A 15,369-nucleotide genomic window follows, 5' to 3' on the forward strand; every position below is an offset into this window, starting at 1 on the left:
GTAAAGGAAGTAAGAATTGTCATGCCTCACAGTGCTACTGAGCTTTAACCTTCCGAGCTCAAATTAACATTGAGAGTGAAATCCATTCTTAATTATTTATCACTGCTACATCTTACATGATGTAAGAGTGCTAACAACACTGACTCCATTTTTGGCCTTCCATCTTCTTGTTCTCTCTACTGGTGTACAGAGGGCCCCACTTGAGATAACAACCTCGTGACCTCACTGTCATGTCCCCCACTCCACCAAACCTGGGGATTAAGGTCGGACTAGAGGGAGAATAGGGGCAGAGAGCAGTGTGCAGGGCCCTGGATCTTCCACCCACCCATTGCCCCTGTCAGTAAAACAGAATAAAACTCTATGTAAACGGTATGGAGTGTAAGCAGTATGGAGTGGCTTGCTCTTTCTGTATTAAAGTACCTTCTCAGTATATAGGATACATTATTGACACTCCTCTCTCTTGTAACAATGAATAAAGGACTGAATTATGGTATCTTTCCTTGGTTGGGTCTATAGTGAATTGAACCAGGTTGCCTGAGAGGCTGAGACTAGAGACAGTAGGAAGGAAGAGATTAGGTGCCTAGAACCTGCCATGGGTCTTTTTCTTAGATACAACTGAACAGGCATCTGTGAACTGGAAATACTCCTTAGCAAGTGAAAATTCAATGGAAGTGTGGCATATAGGATTCCATTACCTTGAGTACCAGTCAGTACCACAGCCAAGACTGAATTTGCAAAGAAGCTTAAGACTAGAGGGACTGACTAACATTAGGGAAGATCCATTAGTGTTAGTAAGGACTCAAAAGAATTCTCTGAGAGCTAGTTATGAGGGAACTGAGGTTCAGAATTAGGAGATCCACTCACCACACTGGTAATGCAATAACTGGAGAATTTGGGAGCCTGATAAAAGCTGCTGAGAAACTGAATGGCCATTCAATAGCAGAGCAAAGGCAAAATGTGGAATATAGGATAAGGAAAAAGCATAAGATCAGGAACACATTATCAAGCCTTTGTGATTTTGTCAGGTTATTTTATTTCAGTATCCATCCCAAGGGGCACTAGTAATAGTGTTCACCCCAATAGGTTTCCTTTTTTTTTTTTTTTTTTTTTAAGATTTTATTTATTCAGGAGAGACACAGAGAGAGAGAGAGGCAGAGGGAGAGGGAGAAGCAGGCACCATGTAGAGAGCCTGATGGGGACTTGATCCCGGGTCTCCAAGATCACACCCTGGGCTGAAGGCAGGGCTAAACTGCTGAGCCACTGGGCCTGCCCCCCCCCTCCCAAATGGGTTTCCTAAGAATTAATTGACTTCATACACTAAAGCTTAGGATAGTGCTTGGTATGTACAGTGTTCTGTAACTACTATTGTTTTTGTTGCTATATTGTTTTGTAGTTTCAAGGGACTGGGGTTTCAGATAGAGTCTTATCTCTGGAGATCTAAGTAAAAAGGCAAAAACAAAATTCCTAAGCACATGAAGGGACCAGCTTCATTCAGAAGCAGCCTAAAAGAACTCTAGCTCTTACCTGCCTAGAGCAAAAATTGGTTGGGAATGTGGGATAGAATCTAACCTGAGGGTGTTTACTATGTCTGGCTCTGATTTGCCACTGAAACGGTTAGTATTTTCATTGCTCTTTTTTTTTTTTTTAATATTTTATTTGTATATTTGAGGGAGAGAAAGTGAGCACAAGAGCACAAGTAGGTAAGAGGGACAGAAGGGCAGAGGAAGAAGCAGACTCCTCGTTGACCAGGGAGCCTAATGACATGGGGCTTGATCCCAGGCCCCTGAGATCATGACCTTAGCTGAAGGCAGATGCTTAATCGAATGAGCCACCCAGACACCCCTTGTTGCTCATCCTTTTGATCCATTTTCTGGATGTAATACTTAGTGATTGTGTGACCTTGAAGAAGTTTTTAAACTGAGCCACAGAAACTTGTCTTTTCCTGTGACTTTGTATAGTTCTTTCATATTACCAAATTTATACAATCACTTAAAAGAATAGTATTTGATAGGAAATAATAAGGGTGACCAAGTGATTTAGAACAAAATTGGGCGAAAATTCTAAAAGACATAATAGGTAAGTCATTGTGTAAAAATGTGACCACTTATTCTAGGAGTGGAAACTAGAATAGAATGGGAAGTTCTTTCTTCTCTCCATGCCGTTAAAAACTTTGCTTCTTCTTCCTAGAATTCTTTGCTCCTATATAGTCACTGGGGAAATAACTACTCAAATATTTAGGTAGAAGGCTATCTCCTCTAGAAACTATCTCTGTGCCCTCCCATGACACACCTACAATAATGCCTTTCTCTTCTGAATCCCAAGGAAATAATTGCATAAATCTATAATCTGTCCTGGAGAATTTACCACAGTGGTATTTACTGTTGGTTATGGACAGAGCTCCTTTTCCATATGATAGCATTTTCCCTGAGGTCAGGGATTTCTTGCTGTTGCTTTAACAGTTCTACTGAGATATAATTTACAGGTCATAAAAAATTCACCCATTGGAACTGTGTTTTATTTGACATATCCTCAGCTTGCAAAATAGTCTTGATCTCATACAGAATAAGCTGTAATAAATCTTTTTTTTTTTTTGAATCCTCCAACCAGCACATGGAGGAATAAAGATTTCCAGCTGTCCTGAAGCAGATGTGAAACTGATGCACCCTAGCAAACTAATTTGTCTTTAGGATTGAGACATTTGATCAGGTTGTCCTCTGACACTCCCACCCACTTCATGTATTTTCCTTTAAAGAATATGCCTCAGAGGAGAGGACATCGCTTCACCAAAGGTGACCCCTTGCCTGAAACTGCAGTGGACCAATAAAAATAAATTACCTTCAGGATTTACAACTTGGAACTTTGATAATAGCCTCACCATGGTATCTTCAGTAACTGGAAATAGGGAGAAAAACAGTCTGTTTTTTCCTTTTTATATCAGGGCACATTGTTTTAAGAATAGAGAGAACAGTGGATTTAAAAACATTCATGGGTTCAGCCTGTAAACACACAAAAATTCTGTATATCAGATATTTCAGGGGAGTCTAGATTTATTCCCCTAAATGCTGAGACCTCTCATGGTAATGTTAAATGGTTATCCTATGGCCTATTATAAATCAATAAGTAGGAACACTGTTTTCTGCTTTTATATTTCTTCCAAATGCTTTAAATAAAGGCTAAATGAGAAATTAGTCATATAATAACCACCTCATTTAAGGAGGAAAAAAACTTAATATAGACTGTCTTATTTACAGATACAAATAACAAAGATACATTTGGAGATTTATAAAATTGTATCCCTGATAAGAAAATTCTAGCTCCAGCAATAATGACAAATGCATGTATTTTCATTATCCAAACGAAAACATATTTTTACTTAATAAGAAATAATACTTTATAGAAATAAAAAAATCAAGTTACTGCATAATATAATTAATATTTAGGGTGAAGACTACAATGGAAAATTCTAAAAACTGTATGATATCAAAAAGTGAATTGCTCTTTGTGATTACCATAAAATAAACAGATTTTAAACTATTTCTTGTAGTTGTGTTTATCTGAGTAAGTAATATATTTTGGAAATAGTTTCCTTGGAAACCTCAGTGCTATGTAATGAGACACCCAATCTATGACCAAGAGCAGGAAAATCACAAATACCTGCTGAACATTAGAAATGACAAATACCCACCATTTGCTCCAACATGGATGGAACTGGAGGGTGTTATGCTGAGTGAAATAAGTCAATCGGAGAAGGGCAAACATTATATGATCCTCATTCATTTGGGGAATATAAAAATTAGTGAAAGGGAATAAAGGGAAAGGAGAGAGGATGAGGGAAAATATCAGTGAGGATGACAAAACATGAGAGACTCCTAACACTGGGAAACGAACAAGGGGTAGTGGAAGGGGAGGTTGGCCGGGGGGGTTGGGGGTTGGGGTGACTGGGTGATGGGCACTGAGGGGGGCGCTTGGCAGGATGAGCACTGGGTGTTACGCTAAATGTTGACAAATTGAACTCCAATTAGAAAAAAATTTTTTAAAAACCCCAAAAAACAAATACCTGCTGAATGCAAATACCTTAATTTATAAAAATTAGGTAAAAAATTATAGAGCTTCATGGAAACAGGATCATTTTGTATGACTTTAATGGAAGAATAAAAAGTGACAAATTTAGAGATGTGTTCAAGGTCACATGGTTTATTGGCAGAGTCTGATAAAAGCAGAGACTAATAGAAGCATAGTCTAACCATCATAGTCATTAAAGATTATCCAATTTATCCATCTGTTTAGTTTTTGAATCTTTTCTACAACATTCCCATAAGTTGTCTCTTCAGTGTTTGAATACTATTAGCAACAGGGAGTTTACTAGCCTCTAAGTTAAACATTGGATATTTGAACAAATCTTTTTTTTAAGATTTTATTTATTTATTCATGAGAGACACAGAGAGGCAGAGACACGGGCAGAGGGAGAAGTAGGCTCCCTTGGGAGTCTGATGTGGGACTCTATCCCAGAACCCCGGGATCAGGACCTTAGCCAAAGGCAGAAGATACTCAACCCCTAGAGCCAGCCAGGTGCTCCTGAACAAATCTTACTATTAAATGACCCTTTTGTTGAGAAGAATGCTTTTTCTTCATAATTTCTACCTCTCAGTCTTAGTTCTGGCTTTTGGAGTTGTGAAAAACATACTGAATACCTTTTAAACATGAGAATCCTGCTAATTATTAGGACACCAGAGTGTTGCTTTTTTAAAAAAAATAAAATAAACTTTACTTTGTGATTAAAGACTTTTAATTACAATCATTGTATTTTGGGGCACCTGGGTGTCTCAGTCAGTTAAGCATCTGCCTTCTGCTCAGGTCTTGATCCTGGAGTCCTGGATCGTGCCCTGCTTCAGGGTTAGCTTATCCCTCTGCCCCTCACCCTGTTTGTGCTCTCTCTCTCTCTCTCAAATAAATAAATGAAATCTTAAAAAAAGAAATATTTTAAATAAATAAAATATTTTAAAAAGAGGGAGAGAGCGAGCAGAGAATGTATTCTCTTTATCAAAAAACCTAGAAAATGTAGGCCAGAACAAAAAATCACCAATTACCCATAGGTAACCTGTCTTAATTGTGAGTATAGTTATCTCCTTCTTACAGGTTTTTCATTGTTGTAGATGCTAATTTTCTTCATGATTAGCACTTACTATAATACTATTATTTTGCATGATGTTAACCTTTAATACACATTATTTTAACAGTAATACACATTTTTAAATTAAATATTCAGCTCTTAGTTGAACTAGCTAATAATTACTGGCTTTTGAATCTCACGAGTTTTTTCCAACAACAGAAAAGTTATTTTTCCTTTTGTGCATACATCATTGCCTGTCTTGTAAAATAAGACTCCTTGGTAGATTTCTGGAAGAGATATTCCTAGGGTGAAGAGCTTGAACCTTCCCAGAGACTGATATGTGTATTTCCAATTCCTTTTCAGTTTAAACTGTGACCAGCAATTTAAAAGAGAAGCATTTCCACTGAATCCTTTCTGGCATTGGCTATTCTCTTATATTTAATCTGACTACATTTGCTATGCAGTATGTTTTATCATGCTGGCAAACTTCTCAGTTTTAGAGGTCAGAAAAGTAGAATCATTTTCTTTTTATTAAAATTTTATTTTTTATTTATTTGAGAGAGAAAGCAGGAGCCAGGGGAGGAGGCAGGGGGAGAGAAGCGGACTCCCGCTGAGAAGGGAGCAGATGCCTGGCTGGATCGAAGGAGCCTGAGATCATGACCTGAGGCTAAGGCAGACACTTAACCGACTCAACCACCCAGGCACCCCTAGGATGCATTTTCAAATGATGTTTATTGATAATAGCCTCTTTTTTTTTCTCTGAAGGAGCTGTTCTCTCTCTCTCTCTCTCTCTTTTTTAATATTTAAATTAATTGAGGCTGTTCTTTTTACTCTTTGAATGTTAGTGGCTTTCTTTTCTTTATTTCTTTTGTTTTTAAAGATTTTATTTATTTATTCATGACAGAGAGAGAGAAAGAGAGAAAGAGAGGCAGAGACACAGGTAGAGGGAGAAGCAGGCTCCATGCAGGGAGCCTGACGTGGGACTCGAACCTGGGGCTCCAGGATCATGCCCTGGGCTGAAGGTGGTGCTAAACCGCTGGGCCACCGGGGCTGCCCTTAGTGGCTTTCTTTTCTGTTGAATAAGTTCTTTTCAGTCATATGTATTTTGAATAATATTCCTTGTTTTGCCTTCTAACTTTGTGTATTATGTGTGAATGCTAAGATATTTTTTAATTCTGTGCATCCATAAGCCTGTCTCATCATCTCTCTGTTGTTTTTTGCTTAGAAAACTCCTTCCTATTGAAATTTCATTTGTTTCAATATTTCACTTTTAATTAATTTAGAATCCACTTTTCATGGTATTCTGAAGTAATTATTTCCAAAATATCTCATCAGTTGTGTCAATATTATTTATATTTTTTTCCATTCCCTGCACTGATTTGTCATGCTTCCCTATTGATATACTACTATGCAGTACCTGTTCAGTCATCTTTCAGACATACACACACACACACACACACACACACACACACCCACATCCCACCACCGCCAACAGCAGTAACATCTCAGCCACATGGTGTCCTTTTTTTACCTCTTGGAATAATCTAATTGGTATTTTTAAAAAATAAAGTAGTCATGTACTTAGCAAAAATTCTATATGTGCATCCAATTTAACCATTTTTGTATTACCTTTGCTATCACTAAAAGATTTATTTATTTTTGTTTTAGCCTAGAGACTTAACATTACTACCATGACAGAATATAGATGGATGCACACACGTACGCATACGTGATTTCAGAAACTAAAGAGCAGCTGTGAATTGCAGGATCTGAGTGTGGTGGGGTACTTTGAATACATTTTGATGTTGAATAAGTCATTTTTGAAACTAGGTTATTTGTCTAAACTAATTATTTGGGATATGCATGTTTCTCCCCTCATTTCTTCTTAACATTGTTCTCTTTGCCATGTTATGCTTTCATTGTCAGCAAGCCAAGCAGCGACATCTTTGACACAATGAAAGAAGTACAGATATTTCTGGGGTAGTAACAGCCATATGTATACACACATCTTTGTTAGAAAATGACATGCATATTCCTGAAAAACTTCAGATTCTACAGAATTATGGAAAAAATAGAGGTACAGAAAAGACAGGGTAAGATTACTTGAAATATATTCAATAATACAAAGCATAAACATGTTGATAAATCCAGTAAAATATGAGCAAACATTTCAATCCTCATTAGCATTATACCAGACCAGAGTCTAAGAGTTTTGCATTCTGATTCACAGGATTTAATGTTTCCTCTTTTCTGATAGAGACTCTTAATGATACTCACTTGGTTTACTGTCAGATGATCTCTTAGTTTTTACTCTTGCACAATTCCAAATCAGTTAGCAGCCCAAGTGACCTTTATTTTTTTTTTAAGATTTTTATTTATTTATTTGAGAGAGAGAAGGAGAGAACATCTTATGTACATGCCTGCGCAGGAGCTAGGGAGAGGCATAGAGGGAGAGAGAAGCACACTCCCCCCTGAGCAGGGAGTCCAATATGGGGCTTGATTCCAGGTCCTGAAATCATGACCTGAACCAATGGCAGATACTTAATGGACCAAGCCACCCGGACACCCAAGTGACCTTTAAAAACAGAAATTGGATCAGGTCACTCCCCAGTTCAAAGCCCTTCAGTAACTTCTTGTTATGCTTCAAATACATTCCAAAATCCATGCCCCGGGCAGCCCCGGTGGCTCAGCGGTTTAGTGCCGTCTTCAGCCCAGGGCCTGATCCTGGAGACCTGGGTTCGAGTCCCATGTCGGGCTCCCTGTATGGAACCTGCTTCTCCTTCTGCCTGTGTCTCTGTCTCTGTCTCTCTCTCTCTTTCTCTCTGTGTTTCTCATGAATTAATAAATAAATAAAATCTTAAAAAAAAAATCCATGCCCCACATTCTGGGCTACAGAGTCACCTCCTCCTTCTTTCCCTTACTCTCTATATGCCAAACTCTATACTGTTCTTCCTGCCTTACCATCTTCTCACTTTCAGATCCCTTTAATAGATTGGTTTTATTTACACTTTTTACGTCTTACATAGCTAGCATTTATCATCAGTCATGTCACAGAGAGACATCTTGACTACCCTACCTCATGCAGCTCTCCATCTCACCCTTTGTTTCCATTATAACCTTAACAAAATTGTAATTATTCTGTTTGTCCGTAGGTTTTTAAAAATTTTTGTGAGTCCTCTCTGATGGATCGTAAGCTCTTATGAGCAAAAAGATCATTCACCATGGTATTGCCAAGGTTTGGTACACACATTTTGACACATGGATGTTCAATCGGTATTTAATTCATTTAACACTTGTGCATTTACTGTATACCAGACCTTTTTCTAAGCACTGTATATATATCAAATGAGCAAAAGAGATAAAAATCTCTTAACCATTTAAACAATAAGTCTTCTTTTTTATCTCTATCTGTAGTTTTCATATATTGATCTTATGTGTGAAAAATCTTCTGAGGCTGGATGCATGAGACTGATTTTATGTCTTATTACATCTAAATAATTTTAGTAAGGTATGAAATTCCAACTCAATTCAAACTTCTGTTTTATTGAGGGAGGAGGTTGTTTCCACATCTTTCAAAAATATCATCTTCTAGCCTCCATATTTGTTGTTAAGAGGTCTGATGTTGGAGACACCTAGGTCACTCAGTTGGTTGAGTATCTGAGTCTTGGTTTTAGCTCAGTTGGTGATCTCATAGGTCATAGGATCGAGCCCTGCATCAGACTCCTCACTCAGCAAAAAGACTGCCTGAGGATTCTCTCCCTCTTCCCCTTACCCACTCGCTCTCTTTCAGTCATAGTCTCTCTAACATAAATAAATAAATCTTTTTAAAAAATGGTCTGATGTTAATCTGATTCCTTATTCGAATGCCCTTCTGACAATTTTAGGTAATAGCAGTAAAGAAGCATATTCCAGACCAATGAGCTATATATGTGTTGATTTATACAATACAGTTTTAATTTTTCATACAGTTGACAAAAACTTAGGGGTAAAGATATTCAAAGAAGAAAAATAGGTAAAAATTAAAGCATTTCACACAAGCTGTTGATCAGAAGTCCAGTTATTTACTGTTGCATTTAATGGACCACCAAAAGCTAAACCAATTTTAAACAAGCCATTAAAGCAATTTTACTGTTAATTTTATTCTTTTACTTAAAATGGCAGTGGAATAACTCTAAAAGTATGGTCATTAATTCACTGATTCATCAACAAATTTGGGGCACTTACTTTTTGCTTAGCCCTGTGGATGCAAAACTGTATAAAGTCACAATCTCCTATACAGTTAAATAGAAAAGATCTAAATCTGTAAGAGGTCCACAGATTTTCTGCAGACCCATCTTAGGAAGAAGGGGAAGAAAAATCCTCAAGGCTGTGATACCTCACAGAAGGTTTTAGAACTTGGCAGGAGTTGCCAGAGGCTCAAGGGAAGAAAAGGTATTCCTGTTGTAAAGAAAAGTATGAGAAAATACTTAGAGCTATAATAGTTAAGTAGATTGTCAGTGAAAATATGGTTTTCCAGAAGCGATCTTGGGAAATATGTCTAAGAAGGCATTTAGAAACCAGATCATGGAGAGTCCAGTATTCTGTAATGAGTCAGTATGTTTTCCTATGAATGATTATCAGTCACTTAAGAATTTTAAGAGAGTGATTTGATCAGATTGACATTTTGGCATGATTAGGCATGTGTCATTGTGGAGGCTAAATAGAGAGCATGGAAGAATAATATCAGTGAGATGATTTAGAAGAATATCGGTGTGGCCATGTTAAAGACGATGAGGAGATAAAGTCAGCAGTATGCACAGGAAATGCTACGGAGCAGTTGAAATATGGCAAATAAGACTTAAGAAATTATCTTTAATATTATTTAATGTTAGTTGACTTATGTTTAAGTAGCCACATGTGACTAATAAGTACGACATTGGACAGCACAGGTCTGGAACTTAAAGAAGTATGGACTGCAAGCATGGATTTTAGAACATTTTAAAAATACATGGCATATTGTAAAGACATATATGGGTTTTATGGAACATTTCAGATAATGAGTAATGGATGAGAATAGCTAATGACAGTAACAGAGAAAAGAGCCATAAGCAGAGCCCTGGTAATAGCATTTAGGCTTCAGATGGAAGGAAAAGAAGCTGGAGGCTATCGAGAGAGAGAGGTCTTGTTGAGGTAGAAAGTAGAGCATGTCCTAGAACTCAAGGTGGGGACATTTTATTAGAGAGAGGCTCATCACAGAAGGCTGCTAGAAAGCCGAGTATTATGTTGCCTGAAAAGCACTAAAATGTATCTGACAACTAGCAAGACATGACTGACTTTAAGACAAATATTTATTCCATGATGGCGATAAATACCATGTTAGAGTAAATGAGTAAATGGGAGATTAGCTTAAACTTTATAAAACAAAACCAGAGATGAGAGAAAAAGAGAATTGCCAAAGATAATTAGAATTTTGGGGCACCAAGGTGGCTCCATGGTTGAGTGTCTGCCTTTGGCTCAGGTCATAATCCTGGGGTCCTGGGATCAAGTCCCACATTGGGTTCCCCGCAGGGAGCCTGCTTCTCCCTCTGCCTATGTCCCTGCCTCTTTCTCTGTTTGTCTCGTGAATAATACATAAAATCTTAAAAAAAAAAAAAGATAATTAGAACTTTAAAGTAAGTAGGTGAAAATTAAATACATTTGTAATTTGAGAAAAGTTCAACATGCAGAGCGGTTTAAGGTCTGAAAGAAAGAGGTAACTGATGGAGAGGTGGCAGTGGCTGAACCCTCAGGCAGTGGTAGATAGAGCAAACATCCTTTCCTCTGAAATTGGAGGGGAAGAAAAAGAGATCAATGCTCTCGAGGTTGAAATTCAAACTTTGACAGCCGTGTGTATTTTCTAAATCCCATGAGATAAAAAGTCAAGAAAAATAAAAATTTTTGCCCTGCAGATGCATTCTTCTAGGTGTGTGTGTGTGTTTTAATAAGGATATCTAGGGTTTAGTTTTAGGTTTGGTAGTTGTTGAGGGGCTTCAATTCTAAAAATAAGCATATTCCCGATTTCCTCCTTTAAAATCTTAGGATGTCATAATATTTACTTAGTAAAGTGTTTTTCCTTTCCTTAAGTAATTAGGACATGAACTTCTTGAAATTCACAGAAAGATCCTTAAAACCCTTCAGAGGAATTTAATAATTCATTGTGCTTTTACAGCATCAAAACCAGAGAAAACTTTGTTGGTTAGGTTTTAGACAGGCTAAGTGAATTATGTGGCAGTTTTTGTACAAGACTTAAACTACTGAAATGCACATACAGTATATAGGAGTATATATATTGTTCCTGAGGAAGTAGGAAGGGGTCTGGAATTCAGAATGGTAGCAAAAAACAAAGCATTTGGTGTTTTGGTGGAATTAAGATTAGAGATAATGTACTATACCAATAGCCAAAAAGAAATCCAAATTGGATTGAATGTGAATAAATTGTCTTGGAAAATGTCATTTCAATATCAGAGTCCAGAAAAAATACAAAATCAACTTAAATATATGTAGTAGTATCTTAACAGAAAAATGGGAGTCAAATTTCTCACTGAGCCAAGAAATCACACTTGTAAACACAATTTTTTTATCATAAACTAGAATAAAAACAATATATATACTCATATATATACATATATATGAAAAATTTATTTTAACTTTAATGTCTACTCAAGAGTAGAGATTTCTGTGTATTTATCTCTGTTGTACGGAAGTCCACTATTCTTTCTACTGTACAACTAAGTCCATCCTCTAGGAAATATGCCTTCTGATTGATAAGAAATTGTAGGACCTTTTGTTTTTCTGTTTATGTTGCATAGATAATTGTGGTTCTCAAATCTAGTGACAATTTTTAAAAAATTTCTCTTGATGGCAAGGTGTAGCTCTCTCCAGCTTTGTGATTGTGTTAATCCCCAACACATTTACAGAAATTAGAATTTGGGTTATTTAAAAATTCACGTACGGAATTTGAGGTTTTTCCCATCACTTCCCATCTCTCTTCTGAGTCTGAAATGTAACTGGATGAAACAGTCATTTTACTTCTGGATGGTATGTTATAAAGGGGGCATTGAAATCAATTATGTGATTTCATAGAGGAAAATATCTTTTCCTCCCCAGAAAGCTCATTCTGAAAATGTAGGACCAGGAACAGACTTTCATTCACACACTTTAGGTCAGGATCTCTGCTATACTAAGCCTCCTCTTCTTTCAAGACTTCCTTTCCAGTGGCAGTTCCAGAGTTGCTGACAATTGTGTCAGCTCAGGAACTCCCATCAGCCTTATCAGCACCTTGCATTCACTATTACATTCGTCTCTCATGGTTTCAAAAAGTTAACCCTGATTTTTGTCTTTCTATTCGTATCCTTGCATCTCAAGTAATCCAGCACAGAGACTTGTCTAAAAATTATACAATCTTCTTATTCTTTTAATGTTTTAGCCAGAATTATTTTACGTGTGTGTATTTTATATTCCATAGAAGTAATTAAATTTCACTTATTTAATGTATTTAATTTCTTAGTATATTTAATATATCTCAGATTCACCTATCCTTCCCAAGTCACATTGGGTTTTGTGTTTGTTTCAAATTCAAGAAATTGGAAGAGAACAATACGGTTAATAGATCTTTCTCAGGACACCTGGGTGGCTCAGTGGTTGAGCGTCTACCTTTGGTACAAGTCGTGATCTCGGGGTCTGGGGATCGAGTTCCATATCAGGCTCCCTAAGGGGAGCCTGCTTCTCCCTCTGCCTATGTCTCTGCCTCTCTCTGTGTGTCTCTCATGAATAAATAAAATCTTTAAGAAAAGGTAGAAGATCTTTTTCAGCACTAACTCTGATTCTTCTCACTCATTCGTTTGATAGTGTTGTTTACCTCATTTTATGGGGAGTAACAGGTTCCCAAATGTAAAATCTCATGCCCAGTTCACATTTTAAATACAGTGTTGATTAGGCTACATCTTTTTTTCAGGGCAGTATTACATTTTAACCCATCCTTATGTAGTTTACATGTATGGCAGTTATCTGGATTAAATGAAATAGGTTTTACTGAATCTAATTTGCCATTATCTGTCCTCATCTCTCCCAACTTGTCCAATACTTTCTGTGTTGTCCACCAGTCCCTTCGTTGTCACTGACATCCTGCGCTTTGGAGGGCACCTGGGCTCACCACTATACCACAGTGCATGCACACCATCCTGCAGCTTGGTCAGAAGTCAAATGCTATTTATTTACTCTCTAATTCTTTATTTCATATCATCACTAAATAAAATAGAATAAATGAAATAAAATTTTTCCATCCTCTAGGCTAATTCCTCTGAGTCACAATTCAAACCACTGTGTGTTGTGTTCATACCTTAATTTTACCCTGTATTTTTGGTGAGCTACTTTCAAACATTGGTCTTAAACAAAACAATTGTTGGTGGCAAACCTTGAATTTAGCTCTAAAAAGGAATATTTAGGGGATCCCTGGGTGGCTCAGCAGTTTAGGGCCTGCCTTTGGCCCAGGGCGTGATCCTGGAGTCCTGGGATCGAGTCCCATGTGGGGCTCCCAGCATGGAGCCTGCTTCTCCCTCCTCCTGTGTCTCTGCCTCTCTCTCTCTATGTCTATCATAAATAAATAAGTAAATCTTTAAAAATAAATAAATAAAAAGGAATATTTACATATTTTTTCCAAGAGTCTTAGGTAAGGACAATGTGAGGAAATAAAGTATTATAAATGCCACTTATTATCATTTACATTGTAGTCCTGGTAAAATTACAATATGAAGCCCGTTGACATTGATTCCACATGCTCTTACAGATGCTGACATGGGTTGGGAAGGAGGTGCTGCCATTCTAGGTCAGAAAATTATAAGATACGTAGCATCATAATAATCTTGACTTATTGTAGTCTGAGTTATGCTAGAGGAATATTTGTCATTCCTATCCCATAATATAAATTTATAAATTCTCTCCCATGATTCTAGTGAGTCAAAGCATCTCCAAATCCTGAAATTATAATTAAGTTTCAAGCAAATAATTTGCACACCTAAAATCAATAGATTTGAACACCAGCGTCACTCTTCATTTTTCTCTAAAAAATTAATATTGCCACACTTCCTTTCTGTAATTATGGGAATGAATGTATATCATGCTGTGTAGTTTGGTCATTATACATTTGAAACACCAAGACTAATAAAAGTGAAATATTTGAGAAAAATATTATGAATTATGAGATTCTTAAATTTGTTTCATCTGTGAAGGGGCCTTAATAAAATATGAAATCTAATAAGCCAGAAAGGAACAAATTGTATCTTGAACCTAGATAGTTGAGAAATTATTATTTTAAAGATTTTATTTATTCATGAGAGACAGAGAGGCAGAGACAGGCTGAAGGAGAAGCAGGATCCCTGGAGGGAGTTTGATGTGGGACTTGATCCCAGGACCCTGGGATCACAACCTGAGCCAAAGGCAGATGCTTAACCACTGAGCCACCCAGGTGCCCCTAGTTGAGAAATTATGATTAATGTGACTAATAATCTGAACATTGAAAAGTGAAACCTAATTAATTGGTTAACTGAAATGCCTACTAAATTGAGGTAACAAACAAGTAATGTATAATTTCCCAAATTGAAAACATTACATGAAATATAATCACATTTGTTGATTCAATGTATGTTTAATTTACCTTTAAAGTATTATTCAAGTCAGGTTAATTTACTCATAAAATGATTAGGTTTAAAAAAATCAATTAAGATGAATATGCATGTTCAGGTACCTGGAATCTCCTATTAATTTTAATTTAGTAGTAAACGTATGTAAGTAAAGAAGTGAGTTGAATACAAATGACATAGAATAATAAAGTAGTTCAGATCCATAAGTATGAAATCAGGAGCTAACAGCAGTAAAACATTTATGTCGTGCCCCAGATCGCGAATCCGAGAAACCCCCGAGGAGCCGCCCCGATGCAAACACACGGGCCTGGGTCCAGGTGCGCCCGACGCAGGGAGCAGGGACCTGGCCCCCGAGGCTAAGAGGCGCCGCAGCTCTACGGGGCCCGGGGCCCGCGGGACTGTCCATGGGCGGAAAGTTGCCCGGTCCCGTGGGCCCGCACGCAGGGGCCCCGCGTGGCCCCTTACCCCGCAGCAGCCCCGGATCCGCGCGGGTTCGGGGCACAAGGCGGGGCTGCGTGGCTGCGGGCCGGGGCCGGGGCCGGGGCCGGGAGGGGTGCCCGGCGGCTCGACAGGGTGGGCAGCGCCGTGGGCAGTAAGCAGGGC

At 37.7% G+C, this 15,369-nt stretch overlaps 1 protein-coding gene across 2 annotated transcripts in view; it reads left to right on the top strand.

Moving 5' to 3' along the window:
* The window catches only part of TRPC4 (transient receptor potential cation channel subfamily C member 4), a 208,226-nt gene that overhangs the window by 38,261 nt on the left and 154,596 nt on the right, over window positions 1–15,369 (top strand). The window lies entirely within an intron of this gene.

The sequence above is a fragment of the Canis lupus genome, chromosome 25 (assembly GCF_003254725.2).
Source record: "Canis lupus dingo isolate Sandy chromosome 25, ASM325472v2, whole genome shotgun sequence".
NCBI classification, from domain to species: Eukaryota; Metazoa; Chordata; class Mammalia; order Carnivora; family Canidae; genus Canis; species Canis lupus.